Below are 19,265 nucleotides of genomic sequence, written 5' to 3'. Positions count from 1 at the left end.
GTCCAAATGTGGAGCATCCTGCCTCAGACAAACACCTTCTGGGTCATGTATGGTGATATCTTCCATATTTCGGGTGAATTGAATCCCCAAATTCTTTAGCTACTTCCAGTTCATACAGTGCTTAGCCTTTTGGCATAGCTTCACTTTGCAAGATTTCCGTGTCTGTGAAGTCAAGAGTGACCCCCATGTGGAATGAAGTTCTCAGGGAAGTGTTAGGCAAGGCTTCGGTGGATCATGTTGGAATCTTCTCATTTATTATTGCAAGGATAGTGGCCTGATCTTTTGTGTTTTCATTCATGGTCTTGTACAATTTAAGAAATGGGGCCAATGAGATTGTAAACTCGGCCATCATGTTGCATTGTGACTTAAATCCAGAGGGGAGAGCCACCTGTCTAGGGTCACCATTGGCTTGCGTGAAAATACTGTGATATCCAAAGACAATGTAGTCGTGGACTGATGGTCCTTCAGTGTGTGATGCAGGGCTCAATTTTCTGTACAATTGGAAATTAAGCATTGGGTTTGGGAGGGTAAAGTCATTTCTTTGTAAGGAATTTCTGAATCCAAAATATTAGCAGCACTGTCCTTGATGCTCATTGGTGACAATGACAGCACCGTTTGAGTCACCACCCTGTGGTTAGGCTTTATTTGTTCTCCGGAGGAACACGGACCACCAGCAAGTTCCTCTTTGCATGGTGTTAATTTAACCTCTATCACAGCCTCTGATTCTGCAGGGGAGACTGATCATGGAGGAGCCTGGTACTCAGTGAGACTCTGAGGGTAACCAAGTAGCCAGTCGGTGCCACAAACAGGTGGTCAGCAGGGGAGGGAGAGAGAAAAAGCAGAGGAGAAAAGTAAGATCTTGAGCTGCTTCCGGAACTTCAGGTGGTCCGGCTCAAGTTTGAGAGGGGCAGGGAGACCATTCCAGAGGGAGGCACCTGCAGAGGAAAGGGATATACCCCACTCTCTGCCTGGAGAACCTTCTGACTCTCAGGTATTTTGGAAGAGAGAGTTGGAGGTAGTACGGGCCCTGGCCCTAGAGAGTCTTGTGGATGATTCAAAGGGTCTTGAACTTGATCCTTGCAGCCAATGGGAGCCAGTGGAGAGATTTCAGGACTGCCAGGATACAGTCCCTGGGCTTAAGTCAATGATAAGTCTTGCAGCCCTGTTTTGGATTAGTTGCAGAGGGCAGAGAGTAGAGAAAGGAAGGTTGAGAAAGAGGCTGTTGCAGTATTCCAGCCTAGAGAGAACCACAGCTCTAGAGACTGTGAGTTTCTGCTGGAACGTGAGAAAAGGAGAATACCTCCGAAGAGTTTCAGCTGGTAGTGGACCTTCTTTGCAAGGTCCGTGATGTGCGGACTGAAGGAGAGGGTGGAGTCAAAGATGACACCATGGATTTTCGCCTCACAGGAAGGCGAATGAAGAGAGACCAAGGAGGGGGGCCAGAGTGAAAGAGGGAAAGCGGCATCAGGGGTCCCAATGAGAAGGACCTCCGTCTTACTGGACTTAAGGCAGAGGTTGTTGGAGGCACACCAATCTTGAAGCATGGAAAGACAGTCAGGAATGAGCAAGAGAGGAGAGGTGGCTGAGAGGTGCCAGAAGGAGAGCTGAGTGTCATCCGCATAACACTGAAAGGTAGAGATTTGGTGGGCCAAGGGGGCAAAGTAGACATTGAAGAGCCATAGTGCGAGGTTAGAGCCCTGAGGAACACAACATGTGGAGAGAGAGTTGGTGGAGGGAAAGGACACAAATTGGACCTAGGAGGGTAGGTCCTGAAGGAATGAGATCACCCACTCCAGAGCCTGATCCGTGATGCCCAGGTTCTCACAAAGTCGCTTGATCAGGATGGAGTGGTTGACCATGTCAAAAGCATTGGAAAGCTGAATGAGGATGATTTAAGAAAGAAGGCTGGAGTTCAGATTAGATAGCAGATCTTCATGTGTGTTCAGGAGAGCAGTTTCTGTGCCTCTGGCTGCTCTGAAGCCTGAGTGATGGTCATGGAGACACCAGACAGGTTCAGTCTGAAGGCCAGCTTTTCCAGGAGTTTGCCCAGGAAAGGATATAGATTGGGTGGCAATTTGCCAGACAGGTAGGATCGGCAGAATGTTTTTTTTTTTAGGGGGTGCACAAGGGAGTGCTTGAGGAGAAAGTGGAAAGATCCAGTGGCAAAGGAGTGATTGCAGAAATCGGCCATGGCTGGAGCCAGGGTGCCAATGTGGTCCTTGATGGGAGCACTTGTTTTGACAACATTTTCATAGATCGGACTTGTTTAGAAGCCTCATCAGGTGTTATCGGAGAGAAAGAGGAGAAAGGAGGAGGAGAGAGAGAGGCGGCCAGAGGGGCACCGCGAGAGGGACAGGGAGAGGAAGAGGTGAGCGAGGACAGGATGTCCTGACTTTTGGTGATGAAGTGAGAAGCCAGAGTCGTACAGAGGGCCTCGGAGGGAACAGGAGAGGTGAAGACTGCAGAAGGATTGGCCACCTCCTTGAAGATTTTAAATAGTGTGGCCGTGCTGCTAGAGGCCGCAGGGACAAAGGCTTGGATGTGGGCTCTCTTCTTGGACAGGACAGAGAGTCTGTGTTGCCTTTGGCAGAGGTGGCAGGGCAGTTTGTCAGAGGATGCACCCAAGGCTTTCCACTTCTTCTCAGCCACTCTACAATTGTGTTTCAGGGCGGGGAGGTCACAGTCATACCAAGAGTTGCACTTGGAGGTAGGCTTCAAACGGATTCTCATTAAAGGAGCAAGGATGTTCAGAGTGTTGGAGATAAAAAGATGAAGGTTAGAGAGTGCTGTGTCAGGGTGTGAGTCAGCCACAGGTGTAGGAGGAGCAGTGAAAATAGAGGCAAAGGCATCCAGTGATATACGCTTCATGGGCCGAATGCCCGAGTACATAGATGGCAGTGCTGGCGTGGACTTTGCCTGGAGAACAGAGAGTTTTAGGTGAGAGGAAAGCAGAAAGTGGTCAGCCCAAGAGAGAGGAGTGGGGTGAGGGTTAGAGAGGGGGATGTCTGAGGAGATGAGAACATTTAAGGTGTGTCTGGCAGAGTGTGTCGGACCAGAGGATAGAATGGAAAGAGAGAGTGTTATGCAGTTTGCAGAAGAGACTAGAGGTGGGATTCGAGGCATCCAGGTGGATGTTGAGGTCTCCAAGGAAGAGAAGGTGAGAGGTAGAGGCAAGGAGAAAAGAGGAGAGGTCAGGCCACTCTGAGAGGAAAAGGGCAACCTGGCCAGGTGGTCTGTAGATTTTGGCCGCAGTCAGAGAGGCCACGATGGATAGAGAGCCTGCAGACCAGGCATTCAAAATAGGGGCCAGCCTGCGTAGCAATGACAGAGCTACTCCATCTCCGGGTCGATTGGTTCTTGGCTTGGAGGGATCTTGTAGCCGACAGGGAGGAGAGTTTCAAAACTCATGTCAGAGCTGGACGTGAACCACGTCTCGGTGAGAGTGAGGACATCAAGGCCAAGTTCTTCCAGGAGGTGTCAGATGTCAGAGGAGTGTTTGACAGCAGAGCGAAAGTTGAGAATAACGATGTGGAGCACATTGCCACATTTGAAAGACTTCCGGGGTGGGGTACAGGCTTGAGGTACACCCAGCGGAAGTGGTAGAGGGGCCTGAGAATGGGCAGAGGTGGTAGCAGGAGGTGGCATAGTAGCAAGAGAGGAGGAGGAAGGTGCCAGAGAGGAGATGAAGAAGGAGGTAGCAGAGGAGCCAGGAAGGTGCTAGTAGGAGTAGCGGGAGAAGGAAGGAAGTTGATAAGGCAAAAGACACTCCATTTGAAAAGGAGGAGATTGGGCTGAGGGTCCTGGACTAAGGCAGTGCCATTGGGATAGACATTAATGGTGGTCTTGGAGGAGTGAAAGGAGGCCAAGAGGACCGTCCACCGAGTACCACCATTAATGGGATAGGAAGGGATTGGAGAGAGACGCGAAACCATATGAGGGCTCCATAGGTCTGTTGAGGGTACGACAAAGAGATGTCCGTTAGAGTCTGCCTGGAGGAAGCACTGATGTAGGTATCAGCGATAGGGATGCCTGGGTTGGAGACCAGAATGTCCCTCTTGAACTTCTTCCTTCCAGATTTAGTGAGAGGTATAGCAGTTAGAGAATATGGGAGAAATGGACAGCACCATAGAGGGTGCAAAGAGGAAAATAGGAGGTGGAGGGAGCGAAGAAGCACAGCCCTGAGCCGCACAACGCATGATGCGCAGAGTTGGGGGGATTCACACAGAGGAGCAGACAGGTGCCACACAACAGTACAACAGTAACCACAGTGGATGGGACCAAGAGTGTGTGAGAGAGCCTAGTGGGAAACAGATAAAAGTGAAACAGTAAACACAGTGGGTGGGGCCTGTGTCATGATTGACTCCATCTTGGAACCTCGAGGACAAAAATAGGGTTCTGTGTAGTAGATCATACAACCTAACTAAGCCATGTTTGCAGATGAATTCAAATCTGATTTTGACCACTTTGTGATAAACCCCAGGCATTGAAGATGTTGAAATGTCATTTGTCTGTGGGTTCAGATCTCCTGTATAGTTTGTGAGCTTCTGTCATCAGCATTATATCATCTGTGAATAAGAAGGCAGATACTCCTGTCCAAAACCAATTACTGGACGAAGAATCTTCATAAAATGTCTGCCATTCTGTCTTTCCTCTACCCCTTGAAATTTATGAAAGCTCTATCAGCTAATGTTTGGTTTTGGCAAGAAGTGTATTTTTTTTTTATGTGTCTTAGTAATATGTCTTTGACGCCACAGACATCTGAAATTAAATATGGTCCTGACCCACTGAAACTGGGGGAAAGGTTTGTGAGGGCCAATAATTATAATGGTCAAATAGTTTTCCTTCAAATACAAACAAAGCAACTTATCCCCACCTCATAGAAAATCCATCAAAACCGAAACCGTCAATATCTTAAAATATTTCAATATATGAAAGCCACTCAAATGTCTCAGATTGATGACTGTAGAGAACGTGTCTATCCTTACCAAATAAATGCTTCTGGTTAACGCCTCTATATGAAGCAGGTATGCTTTACAACTTTATTTTGTATTAGTTTCTGTATTTACTGTGGGTTTAGAGCCTGCTCCTCCAAAGACACTTGGAGGGGAGGCTGACAAAGATAATTAAATTGATGAGCAGCCAAAGATGTATTAAAACCTCCACAAATCCTGGATCTTTATACAAATAGGCACTAAGCTTGTAAAAAGGGATGCAGCGTTCCTTCTGAAATAAGCCGTCTGCAATGTTAGAAAATTGAAAACGTACTAAGGTTCTAACCAAATACTATGCCACGCGACCCCCTGAATCAGGACGGTTTACATCTTTAAGAGAAGAAGTAGATATGTAAATAATCAGATCTTTAGAAATGTATCCCAACATGGTGGTGTTCCCCATGATAATAGTCAGCTTACCCCCAAATTTCGATTGATGTTAATGAATATTTGTTTATGTCTTTCATGTGAAATGTAGGCGTTGACATTACCTTGATGAAAGAACCTTTGGACCCACCGACAAAGAACTTCTGGGTTACTTATGCTCCCTTTTGAGTGTGCCTTTTCTACCAAATACAAAACCATTATTAATGGTCCTGTTGTATTTAACAACCTATACAAGCAGCAACCCTACATCCTAGGCCTTATGTACCCCTTTTGCAGCACCCTTACATATTTCATGAGAAGTAATTATATCTTCTGGGCAATCAAGTGGGTAAAGTCTTGCTTTATTTTGAAAGGAGGCCTCCATTTTACTCCAAAGGTGAGCTTGGGCATTCCACCCTAAATAAAGCAGTGGAGATCATTGATATCAGTTAGGATGTGTAAATATTAATTGGTCGAAAATTAATTCATCTAGGATATCACAGATATCGGAATGGCCCCCTGGTTAGCAGCTTCAATAAGAGGCTTTCAAATGTAAGTTTTTTAATCTGCATCAGAGAATCTTACTTCCTCACAGGGGTGTTTCTAGGTCTGGAAAAGATCTGGGGCTACTATAATGTCTCAACTGTCGGGTCTCGGGCTAGCCAGCCTTTGGGTTGTAGCCCCTGAGCTTTTATCCGGGGCTACAACCAAAAGACCCAGGGCTATAGCCCCCTACATCCCTCCAAGCGACGCCTCTGCGTCCTCACTTGGAAACATCTCATTCGCAGACCCCACACCAACATCTCCGACAAAGAGACTAGCTTGGCAGATATCTATACTCCTGCAGATGCTTGCTACCCCTCATCCCAGCCAAATGGTTAAATATACAACAATTGTTCTGCAACCCAAAGTGGTCACTACACCCACCTGCATAAACAACTTCCATCCTTTTACAGTCGGCTTTCCTATTAGTGGATGAACCCTGAATAATCCTCATCACTTGCAGAAGCACCAGCGAAAGCTCACTACTCATTAGCTTCATCAATGGAAAGCCTCAGTGAAACAGTCTAAAGAATTATCAAATTGTTTGTATATTTGTCATTGAAGATGCCACTACATTATCTACAGCAGCCTCTACTGAGGAATCTCAAAATCTACTAATTCTTTACTTCAAGCTTGACCATTCAGTGATCATGCTGGGTTCAGACGTGATCATATTCCGTGCTATGAAAGCCTTTTAATTCAAAGTCAAAATAGGTCAATGCTTAAAAATGTGGATTTAAACAGTGTGAATGGAAAAACTGCAGGTCAATAACCATGTAAAAAGAAAGGCAGACTTCTCCTGCCTCCGGAGGATGTTGGAAAAAAAAACTGTCCTCACAGTGCTGGTGAGATAGTGAGTGCGTTGGCAAGTTCAGACATAGATGGCATGTCATGGAAATCACACATAGATGCCATGGCAATCACACATAGATGCCTATCCTATGACGCCCCTCCCTACCTATCCGAAAGGATCACCCTCAACTTGTCCACCTGACCCATTAGATCCCATCTGACCGACCAGATTCATGTACCAACCTTCAAAAGAAGCAAAGCCGGCGAGTCCAGCTTCCAACATTTAGCACCTAAAAGCTGACACGCTCTACCCACTGCCTTAAGAAATGAAAAAGCCTACACCACATTCCTCAAACAGCTGAAAACTCTCCTGTTCAACTAACATGTCTCCTCTCATGTACATACTTCATGTACATACTTCAGTGTATGCAATGTATTTTGAATGTACTTACCTCCGTAATGTACACCGGCACCAAGCAATGTATTGAATGTACCCACCTGATGTAATGTTATTCATGTACCAAGTGAGCACACTATAACAAGCGCCACGATGCCCACGGGCAGATGTGTGCTATATAAATTTAAATAAATAAATAAATAAAGATCCCGGCAGGGTGACCTCTGCCTTTCAACCTTCCAAGGTCGAAAAATTGAGTACCACTCTGTGGGATAATAATGTCTTCTGTATTTCAGCACTCTGAGTCTTATGGGTGTGTAGCGCTAACAAATATGTTATTATTAACAGCATGTTAATGAATACTTCTGAGGCTCCAAAATTGGAAGTTACATGTTAAACACTGTCCAACCTATGGAAGTGTTTAACTTCCCAACTGACATTTTTTAGAGTTTGTTGGCAATATCTGGACATAAAAATGTCAAAAAAGGGCACCACTCAAGCAATGCCCATTGGAAGAAGAGTCTTGAAAAATTGGACTCAGCTTTGATTTGCTTCCTCCTTTCTGCCTCGCCTCTCGGCCCCTGCATCTGTTTGTCTCTGTGGCTTTCCATATTGTCCATTAGTACCCGGCGACGGCACAATCAGAATGAAAGAGCCATTCTGATTGGCCCTCGCCGAGTCATTACCAGGCTGGGAATCTTATTTATTTATTTATTTATATTTATGTAGCGCGCAAACAGCCCAGGGGCATTGAGGCGCTGTTACTTGCAAGAGCTTAGTTACAAAGGTACAGGAATGGTACCAGTCGTTGGCACATTATGAATACTACAAAACATAATACTGTTGTTACAGCTGGTGCACTTGGGCATTACACCACAGCTTATGCAGTAGGTCATATGTTAAGTATTCATGCTGATGCGAAGGACTTTATGTGAAGAGGATGGTTTTCATAGCTCTTTGGGAGGCGAGCTGTCCGGAATGGAATCCTCTGTCCGGATTCGACAGCTTTTGTCACCGGCAGGGGGGCGTGGCAGCCCCTCGGCCAATGAAGATACTCGAAGCGGGGCCATCCCCGCTCGAGCCTCTCCACGGCTGAGAGGATACCTTCGCCCCCCGCCGGGGACTGAGGTAAGGCTTTTTACATATTTTTCCTCCCCTTTCCTCCCACCTCCCTGCCCTCCCCACATCACTTACCTTCTATCCCAGGTACGTTTTTTTTTTTGTTTTTTTTCCCTTCTCCTCCCTTCCGCCCACCCAACCACCTTCTTTTGTTTTCGGGAGCAGACGCGCTGGAAACGCTTCTATTTCCAGTACGTCTGCTCCCGATATCCGCCATGGAAAGGTAAAACGGACTCAGTGGCCATTTTTATTTGTTGTTTTTTTTTTTTTAATGCTGCATCGTTTCGGGACCAAAAAAAAGCTTTTAGTGCCCCGGTCACACAGTTTTTGCTGGCCGGGTTACTAATAGCTATATGCCCCTCACAGTGGGGGCATTACGGACTCTGGTAATGCCCCAGAGCCTTCGTTAACTATGGGCCCCGGGGCATTACCTGAGTCGGTAATGCCCCCACCGTTTGTGGCATATTGCTTTATTCAGAGTCTCCCCACCCACTGTTGATTTAAAAATTCTATTTTAGCTCTTCTCGAGGTAGAGGGAGGCATCATGTTCGAGCTGTTGTTTAAGTTATCCATCTTTCAACACAGTTGTTTATGTTGAAATAAACAATATATGAATTCCCTCAGTCATCAAGCTTCTTCATGCTACACTCACAATTTGGTTACTCATGTGATTTAATCACGTGCGTCATCTCTGAGGTAAAAGGCAAGCTATGCTTTGTTATGCCGTACACGTGGATTAAAGTGATTCCAAACGGGTGCGTGTTTACCTTCATGCTATGCAATCTCTTGAAAAGTGTAAGATATTCAGCAGTCGCAGAATTGTTATGATTAGAAAGGCCTCTGTTTTGACCACAGTGTCATGAATGGAGGAATGCATGCTTCTATGGCCAATATTGTATTTGTCATTTGCACAGTTCCGTTTTACCATTATTATAGTCTCAATGCGCTGTTAGTGGGAACACCCTCGAAAGACTGAAGACTGAAGTCCAGAGTCATGAAGTGCGATTAGGATGTGTGTGTGTGCATTTGGCCAAAAGGCTTACCAGGGCAGACCAGGCTCCAGTAGAGTAGCATAACAGCATGGCATAGCACAAAGTGTTATAGCTTGTAGTACATTATAAATACAGGATGTCATATGGTATCCCATTATGTTCCCCAAAACTGCCCTTCTAAGCACTTTGGCCCTATATATTATGAATTCATATATAAACCGGATGACAGGGTGGTGCTAGTGCTCTGCGTCAATTTGTACACAGAACTATAATAACAACACTGGCGATGTCACCATTTCCATAGGTATCACTCGTGATCTCACATCACCTCCCTATCTTAGGGTACTGGCTCTACAGCCCACCAATCCCCTATAAAGGTCCACACTGATGTCTCACCAGGTGGTCGTATTAATAAAACCTTCTGTATCCTTTCTCTCATCTATCCACCTTGCATCTGCTCACCTCTTTTTTGACCTCCTCCTTCCTCCAACTGATGTTCCTGCGCTCCTCCCCGTCTTACGGATGTACCTCCTCTGCTCCTCTCCACTCCTTGCACCTTCTTCCTTCTCCTATTCTCTGCACTTCCTGCCAGTCAATTGCCTCTCTCTATTTCACTCTCCCTCTCTGTCCCTCCCCAACAGTCAAGCATACCACCTGCTTGTAATTATCCTTTTTATTTCCAAAGGTGTATTTACATATATGCTGTTATGTTTATGTTGGGCGCCATATAGGAAGAGAGCTTTTTAGCTACTTATAGCTTTAGTACCTGTTTGACAAACCAAAATGGAACCAAAAGAAAAACAGACACACAGCTCTGAATTTTTCTGGAAAATATTGTGAAGCTCTGTCAGGGGAGACCCATTTATAGGAAGTGTTCCCATGCAGTTTCTCACTGGAACATTATGCAAAAAATAATGAACAGATTCGCAATAAACCTTCACGAGAAGCTGGCACCCGATCATAAAAGTATGCTCTCACTTGTGTGGTTCTAATTGATCTTGCATTCTTTTAAATTCCCCTAAAGTGGCTAGTATCCGATTAGCAACAAGTAGGCTTGCCGATCTTCTGCACAGATCAACGGGCCAATTTTGAGGCCTTGACTGGTCATTTCCTACCAGGCTGGCAGATTTCAATATGGGGAACAATATTGGCAAGTGAAAGACCCCTAATCAGATTGGCTTGAGGACTGCAAAGAGTCTCTGGCTGGTCACTATTGAAGCCTGTCAATGGGACCCGCCGTAAAAATTGGCCAAAATTGGGAATTTTGCAGCTCTCTGCACCCTCCCCCCACCTCTCGGAGTGCTATGTGGTGCAAGCAAGAAACAAAATAGCTGCATGTATGCATAGATGATAACATTAGCGTCCTACAGGCGCTAAATATATGAATACTGACTAGGAGCTTTCTGAGTCCACTACACTTGCCTAGGTGCCTCCTGTGCCATCTCCCTCTCAGTCCAGCTATTGCGAAATGTGTGAATGTAATCCAGAACAGCGGGCTTGTAATAATAAAACATCCACTCCAGACACTCAGCTCTCCTATCACTATGCTCACTCTCTACTCTACACCAACTGCACCCATCAATCAATTTCAGCCTATCGCTCACATACGAACAATACTCCATGAACAGCTCAACAACCTGCTAGAACGCCGCTATACCCCATGAAAAATTGACCTAGATGCACACATAAGCATCCTACACAGGCCTAATGCCACCTGAATTCAGTCTCAGTGACCAACCACCAGACTGCACACATTCAACTGATCTCTCAATACCACCACACCTAATGTTAGAATGCAGCTACCATCAAGCAATCGCATCAGCTGCTCACATATTTAGTGCACCCACGCAGTGAATATGTATGCAGCCGTTGTGATTGCTCTCTCGACTGACCTGTACTACGGTGCCCGAGGGCGTTCAACCCCCAATCGCTTTGAGGTCATACCAATGATATATAGAGCGCTATATAAATGCCAAATAACATAACATAACATAAAATTAGTGGCCAACAGAAAAGACCTTTTTTAGGTCTGACTGGACCTCAAGGAATGGCTTCAGAGACACTAATGAAGGATCACACATTGTGTATGCAACAGACACTGCTGATAAGCATATGTTTGTGTCAGCTGATGATGGAGAAATGAAATTTAGGAATAAGTGGGGGCTATGTGAAACTGAGAGGCATATGTGAAACACTGCCATTGATTAAGATTGGACTGCTTTTTATTGAATTAAAAGAGAATTATATGCCCCAGTGACCTCATGCCAGACTCATGTTAAAGGGGATAAGAAGCCCATCTGTATCATGTAAGATTGAATCATGTGTGATGTATATAATTCGAGTTATGAAGACAAATATGATTCCGAGAAAATTGACATTTGGTTTGATGATAGGTTATGGAAGTAAGGTTTGAATAATGAAAGCTCCAAGTTGTGACTATCTCTGCTCATAAATAAATATATAAAAACAGTAGGTCCTCCCAAGAAGTGCATGCTGAGATATGATTAGTATTTTCCAACTCACCATAAAATATAGAACTCAAATAAATATATATGCCTGCAGTTATCTGAAAAATTAGGGTAGCTGCCATGTTGTTAGATTTTTAGGATCACTAATAGTTAAACCCACTTGTCATTTTGGTATGATGACTCTTTCTCCTCCCTCAGCCTCCTTCATTCACAATACCCAACACCTTGTCCTATCAGCAGGCACTGGGCGTATTTGGGGAGAGGGAGGAAGAGAGCTGGCCAATCCATAGCGTGGGAATTATGATAATAATGGAGTGTCACCAGCACTATTACAGATCGATATTCATTCTGAGTGGAATCTTTCTTTGACTTTTTGACTCTTCTGACCTTTCTTTGGACTTTTAATTTTTCCCTTGACTTTCCCACTCTATTGCTCGAGGTAGCCTACTGCTGGACTTTTGGAAAGAACAGCTAGCAGAGAGACAGGGAGAGCTACCCAGGCCTTAACCATTGCAAGGAAGAAGGGATACTGTGAAATCTAAAAGCTAGCTGGACCTCCCATTTAAGGAGACAGAGGAACTATGGGTGCTGGGGATGACCCTTCACAGAAGTCTTTGAGCAGGTCTGTGCCATCCTCAGAAGAGCTGTGCTGTTTTCCTTGATGCACCATAATCAAGGCCTCCAATGTAAGTAGATTAATCCAAATGCCAGCCTTAATTTTCATCTCGCATAGCGGGTAGAGAGGTGGAACTGGGGAGACCCTTGGCACATTTTCTTAAATCTAACTCAAATTCATTCCACTATAAAAAATCACCCTAACCATTTAAAATGCATTGTGTTGGGAACTGCCTGCCTTAATACCTTCCATTAAATTTTGGGGATTGGGGAAGCTGTGTGGATCCTTGGTGCATTAAATTGAAGTTAAATCAATTAATTACCATATAGAAAATCATGGGATGAGTGTTAGAGTTCGAAACTAACACAGTTCATGCCCAATATGTTACAGCCGGTATAGACAATAAAGTACTTGGGTGACTCTACCTTTCTGAAACCCCTGTCTTCTGTCCATTATCCCAAAATTAGTAACCTTAAAACGCTGCTATTCAAGTGAATGTAGAGTGTGGAAAAAAATCCCATTTATTTACTTGCAGCCCAAAATGATTTTCCCAAGGTTCTGCATTTTATGAAAATACAAATCCCATTGAGTTCCTTCACTAAACTTTGCCTTTCAAATAAAAATCTGTTTCATTGTGTATATTTTTCAAACCTTACCTTTTTAATAAAATGATGTTGCTTGCATTCCCACTCCCTGTGCCTTGCCTTCAAATTAAGGGGTGGTATTTAACTGATGCCTGGGGGTGGAGGGTTGCTGGGAGAGAAGAGCATTGTGATAACCCCAAGCAATCAATGAGGGTTGTTTCAAATTTCATAATTTTTAATGTGCAAGAAACCCTCTTTGTGTGTTTTGATATAAAGTCGCTACATTTTATCTGTCTGCTGTAGTATCTGTAAGTTAATTAGAAATACATGTCAGTCAATTGGTGCAAGTAATTTGAAATTGTGATATTGTGTTGTGCCACGGCATCGGTGGCTGATGTTATGGTTGTTTTATGGTTCTGTGTCTAATCTTAAATACATATATATTCTTACTATTGTAAGAAACTCATGGTGGCAACAGAAAAAAACAGACACAAGTGATCACAGTTCAAGGGTTTTTATTAAACTGTATTCATGGGTGAGAAAACCGCTAAATCTGAACTTAAATATAAGATAAGAGCAAGCTACGACCATCACATAATAATAAGGCAGTCCTAGTGGTGTCTTGTCAAATAAAAGGGCCTATGCCAAATAAAATCTATTGCTAATCCTTATCCCTGAGTTACAAAATAGTGTGGGATAATGTTCACCAGAAAAGAAAGAAGTGTTCACAAAATTATGAGTCAGGATGGTATAACTGGGTTCTCTCTTCCCCACATTTTCTAGCACATGGACAAGGCGTGACCTCTGAGCACAATACACAATCGGGCCTCTCCAGCACAAGGTTACAGTTCTTTTCAGCTATATCAGGACCTTCGGTGTCCAAGTCTCTTTCATACAAAGTCTCTTGGATCTGAGGGCCTGATGTGTCAACAATAGCAAAACAAAAGTTCCTTTCTGTAATCTTTTACGTTGGGGGATGACTCTACAACCCTGGATCCCCCTCAACCGGGTTCTGGTCCTTCTTGAATGTTAGCTTCCCTCCGTCAAGTTCACTACGGCCTGTTACTCAAAATATTTGTATCTGTAGTTGTCATGAGTCTCAATGTCTTTTTAAACAGCCTTTCACTGTGGACATCCCTCAGCCGGGTTCACTCTTGTCAACACAATGTTAGGCTTCACCCCAACTTGCAGGCATCCCTCAGCCAGGTTCATATTTGCCGGAAACACAGTTCACTTTGCTTTATCACAATTACAGGATTCACTTCCCTCAGCGTTTCCCTTGGCATCCCTCTGTGGGGTCACACTTGCGTCCATTCGCAATTTCACAATCTTATCAGAAAGCGGTGGATTCCTTCTGCTAGCTTTCTCTTGGTATCCCTCCGTCGGGTTCACCCTTGCCACAGTTCACTAGATGCCTTAGGTTCTTTTCTTACCTAAATCCGGTTCTCAGCCCCATGTCAGGCTTCACATACTTCTATTCACACACTGTTCTCAGAGTTATTGGTCATCCTATTTCGTAGGCATCCCTCAGTCGAGTTCACATGTGCCCCAGTAACCAACTTTCATTTGTTTCCTCAGCGTGTCAAAAACTTTCGATTGTACAAGGGCTTTGCACTCGACCCTTGTATGACAACTTTGACCTCTTACGATGGGCCCTCCTAGGGCCCCCTTGTTATTGGTAGTTTCAACAACAGGGGGACCAGCCAGATCTTTTGAATGAGCGCACCGTGGCACCAGACCACTCTGCAGCTGATCTTTCCCTGGTGCTTTAAAAGTTCAGTAACACACAAGTTCTTTGTTCATAAGGTCTTTCACATAACAATGCCGTTTACAACCTTCGCTCAACACCATTCGGTTCTCCCAACAACTCACCAGCTGTGATTAACGGCTTGGCATTTCTTGTCTTTAGAGTCAAGGACAGTACCACTGTAGCAGGCATCTCTAACCGCCTTAGTTATCAGTGTGGGAGGGCACCATGCACTGTTGACATCTAGTACATCACACGCTAGCTGTAGTTCCTGGTCTTATTATTCCTTTCAGTGAGGTTTTGTGGGTCTCTGGTTGAAAAGGACAAGGGCACTTCTCTCCTTGTCTGTTCGGTTCTTGACTCCTTTCTCCTCCTTTTGAACTGCCATCCTGTGCTGCCTCCTGGTGTGGTTTGCCTTGCTTAAAGTGTGCTCTCGTGCTCTGCCTTTTTCCCTGTGGGGAAGAAAAAGGGCTGTCAAGTGTGTGTAGTTTTTGCCAATCGTCTGACTCTGCCTGACCCTTGTGTTGGGACATGTTAGGTAAACGGCTTGGGTGTTAGTCTGTTGTCTTTTACATTGTAAGAAAGTGTTTGTGTCGGAAATGGGGGGGTCAGAGTTTCTATGTATCCTACAGGGTATGATGGTTGAAAGGTGTTATAAGGAAGGGGGTACCGCGTTGCACCCGTCATTGTCCCACTTCCACTCCTAGAAGACCCCCATCCAGGTGATCCTCCCCCACTGGTCCGCCCCCAGGAATTGGATCCAAAAGCGATGGCCGTATCCTTGCCACCTGGATGACAGATCTCCGGGGACTAGGGGATGAGACACCTTCAGGTTTCTCACACTATACACTGTCCTGGTTCTTAGCTCATTAGTGGTACAGATGGTATTTTCCTGGTGGTGCGAGATAGGTTGGAGGCCTCACTAAATTTGAATCTTTATAAGTGATTTGGGTGTGTGCCACCTTCCTTGAGGGGGGGAGGCACTCCCTGAGTTGAGAGTAAAGCCTATTAAATTCTGATGAATCTAGCTGCTCTGGCCGGGATTAGAGAGAGTCTTCATTTGTGACAGTGAAGTAGCAGCAGACTATTTATTTGGGTGTAATTGCATTGCAGTGGATGGAAAGTTGTGTTGTGTTGCATTGTGAAGGTGCCATGCAGACCTGCACCCTGGGTTCCAGGGCGGTGTACAGATAAAACAGTGTTAATTTTGAGTTGTCATTGTGAGAGGAAACTAAGCAGGAACAGGGTTGAGATTTGTGCTCTTGCATAGAGAGTATATAAGGTGCAGAACACATTTCATAATGAGCACCATAGAAATCAATATGGCCAGGAAGTACCTCCTATCCAAATTGTTTATTAAAGGTGAATGGGTAGTACAAGAACATAAAAATGTGGCAAGCCAGAATGATGCAGAATGTTACCTCTGCAAATGTGGACACTTGGCAGGATAATGGGCTGTTACACCAGGCCCTGACAAATTTTTACATGACACAAACCAGCAAAGATGAGCAAATTAAAATGGCTCAGCTCACAGCATTTTCATATGCTGATTATGGAAGAAAGACACCAGAATACTGTGGCCTCTGTGCAAATCCAAGCTGTGATTTTGAATCAAGCCCAGAAAGAGTTGAAACACTTAGAAGCGAAAGTGATACAGAACCAACATGTGTAGTTAAAATTAGGAAATATTATTGAACGGCTAAAAGATGAGTTGACAACACAGCAGTGAGATAGGGAAGAGCGAGATACTCAATTTTCTGCAGTGCAGGGGGAGTATAAAGAATGTGTTGAAATTCTGAGTGCAAGTCAACACAAATTAAATTAAGAGGTTTCACATTGTGAAGAGGACAACGGACTAAGAGACCGATTAAGGGCACAAAGTAAAGTGTTAGAAGCCACTCAAGCAGTGGAATTGAAAACTCAGGACTCTGCATACCAAAAAGAAATAGGAACTGAGAAAAACAAATGTGAGAGGTTGGAAATCGAAATAGCCAAATACAAACAGGCTTTGAGGCACCCAGAACAGTCAGGGAATGGAAAAGTGCCCTTTGGTTATGGAGTGATGACCTCATTACCAGGGACCTCAAGCCAACTCAACACCTCATATGTACAGAGTGCAGCTGACTTCATGCATATCACTTCTCAAGAACAGGGAAACATGAGGCAGCTGGACTCAACCAGGCCTAGACCAACTGATACAAAAGCCCAGTCCTTATCCAACACTGATGAGAGGTCAGGGTTAGCAAGTAGAAGGAAAGTTTGCTGGACCATTGGTCACTGGGAATTTAAAAATACCCTGTCATTTACTTCTGGCAAGGCAGGCTTCTGTGATGAAAACATCATGAAGTTGAACCTGCAGAAAATGAAGTTACAAAGGGACAACCTGGTCTCCTTTACAGAAAGAGAAGAACCAGAGTTTAGGCCTCAAAAGAGCAACTTAAAAACCTCCACACATGCAGGGAGGCGGGGGGATTCCCCACAATCCTGGTACGGAGGGCTGAGGAGGATGAGTACTCTCCGATGTGAAAAAGGGAGTGCAAGGGAAATGACCCTGAGAGCCCACAGCACCACAGGAGAGAAACGTCCAGAGCCTGTAATTCTGGGAGGTATTCCTGGTCTCATAGAGGTAGGGAGCACCTAGAGTACAGGGAATGGACCACCAACAGTAGCAGCTCTGAGACAGAGGTGGCATGGACCTAGGTGCAGCGGAAAAAGGAAGTCTGCCAAACAGAGCAAAGGTTTGGTGAAAAACCCAATTCTGCAGATAAATGCCACAAAAAGCATCATGACTCCCTACCATAAGAATGCAAAATACTCAGTCTGGAGTATATAGAGCTTCATGACCAAATGATGACATCATTTGGTATTAAAAATCCGAGGAATTGCATGGAATTTACTAAGTGGACATTCTCCCATGAATACTCCAGCTTATTTGCAGGGCTGGCGGACCAAGATCACCAACAATGGTCCAGCTATAAGGTGGCAATTTTAAACAACTTCTCAATTTATAGGAACCAGCAGGAGGCCTGCAAGTTGGCATATGACCTGCAGTGTAGGGAAGCCAAGCGCCTAGAGGATTTATGCAGGAGCTGAAACAAGCATTTGGATCGACTTTTAGGCAGTTGAACAACAATAGCCGGGAGTTCATCAATACATATTTTTACACGCTCCCAAAATACATAATGACCCATTTAGTATGGGGTTTCCATGAGTGTAGAACTTTGGATTGGGTGATTGAACAGGCCACCAGAATCTATGAGGTCCAAAAACCATCTGAAAATAAGAATAACAAGAAAAAACCCAAACCATCAAACATACCTGCCACTGCAATGGTAGCGGAGGTGAAAAATATTCCCTCAATGGGCTTGGAGACGGGGGGCCAATCAGCAGAATGAGAGGCATAGTCAGGCAGGATACCAGAGCAATACTTCATCTAACCCTGTCACCTACATCAGTCCAAAATACAAGGGTAACAGACCCATCTTGGGGTCTGTCTACACTCCCCCAGCACATAAGGGGGGCCCAAACAGGTAGGTACCGGCCCGGGAATCTTCCCCCAAAACTTCCCATAGGAGAGAAGTAATACTCCACCTCACAACCTAAGCTTCTTTCCAAGATACCCTTCAAACCCTAATTTCCAGAATAATCCTCCTTTCTCTACCCCCAGGACAATAGATTCCTGAATCCGGGAGAAGGGAGACCTAGTATGGAAGGTTATCAGGGAAACTCCCAATACCCAAACTGCTCTGGGAGAAAGGGCAGCTACCCTTTCTGGGAGCAGCAAAGCTATGAATCCAGACCTTACTACCAACCAGACAAAATGTCACAACTGGAGCAACATTTCCAACAATTAACCCATGACTTGGGTGGCACGTTGAGGGCTCCGCAGCCGCCTCAACTGGAAACTGCTGCTCTGAATAATTTAACACCCGGGTCTGATGCCCTGGGGGGGGAAATGATGGGAAGAAAGCTCTAACAGCCAACAGGTTCCAGAGGATGAAGCCAGGGTGAAAGGGAGATGCAAAGTTCTAGAGGAAGTTTCCTTTCCTAATAAAACAAAACCCCAGGAAACCCCTGAACTTGAATCTTCTGTCTGAAAAACTGGAACCTAAAGAACATAGGGTAAGTAGGAGAAATCAAAAGCCAAAGACAACACATTTTGTCGAGAACTTCCCTTTCGAAGGAGAAGAACCCCTGGAGGATTCAGGGAAGAAAATATTCTCTTTCAGAGATGGAGGGATCCCTTCCATGGGTCCCAAAAGACTGTGATTTTGTATGGGGTATGGAAACTGACCCAGTGGAAGAAACGCTTAAACCCAAACAATGTCGCCCAGAGGACCCACAAATCACAGAGGTATCCTTCCCCAAACAGGTCCGGATAACTGTCTCCTGGAAAAGGGGGGACAGCAAAGAATCAGGGGAAAAAGAAAACTTCCCAATCCCACCTGTTTCTGGGTACAAAATCTTTTTTAAAAATTCCCAGACTCTGACACAAAAACTGTCCACGATTACACAATGTCGGAGTTCAATATTAAAATGTTAATTGCCAGGCTGGCACAGAATGCACATTTTCTTTGCCCCTTGAGGAGGGAGAAGGAAGATTTTACACTCCTGTCAAGGTACAGAGTCAGTGTGCATTATCAGTGCTGG

Source organism: Ambystoma mexicanum, chromosome 1q (assembly GCF_040938575.1).
Source record: "Ambystoma mexicanum isolate Mex_15411 chromosome 1q, UKY_AmexF1_1, whole genome shotgun sequence".
Taxonomy (NCBI): domain Eukaryota; kingdom Metazoa; phylum Chordata; class Amphibia; order Caudata; family Ambystomatidae; genus Ambystoma; species Ambystoma mexicanum.
Note: the sequence above shows the minus strand (reverse complement) of the source record.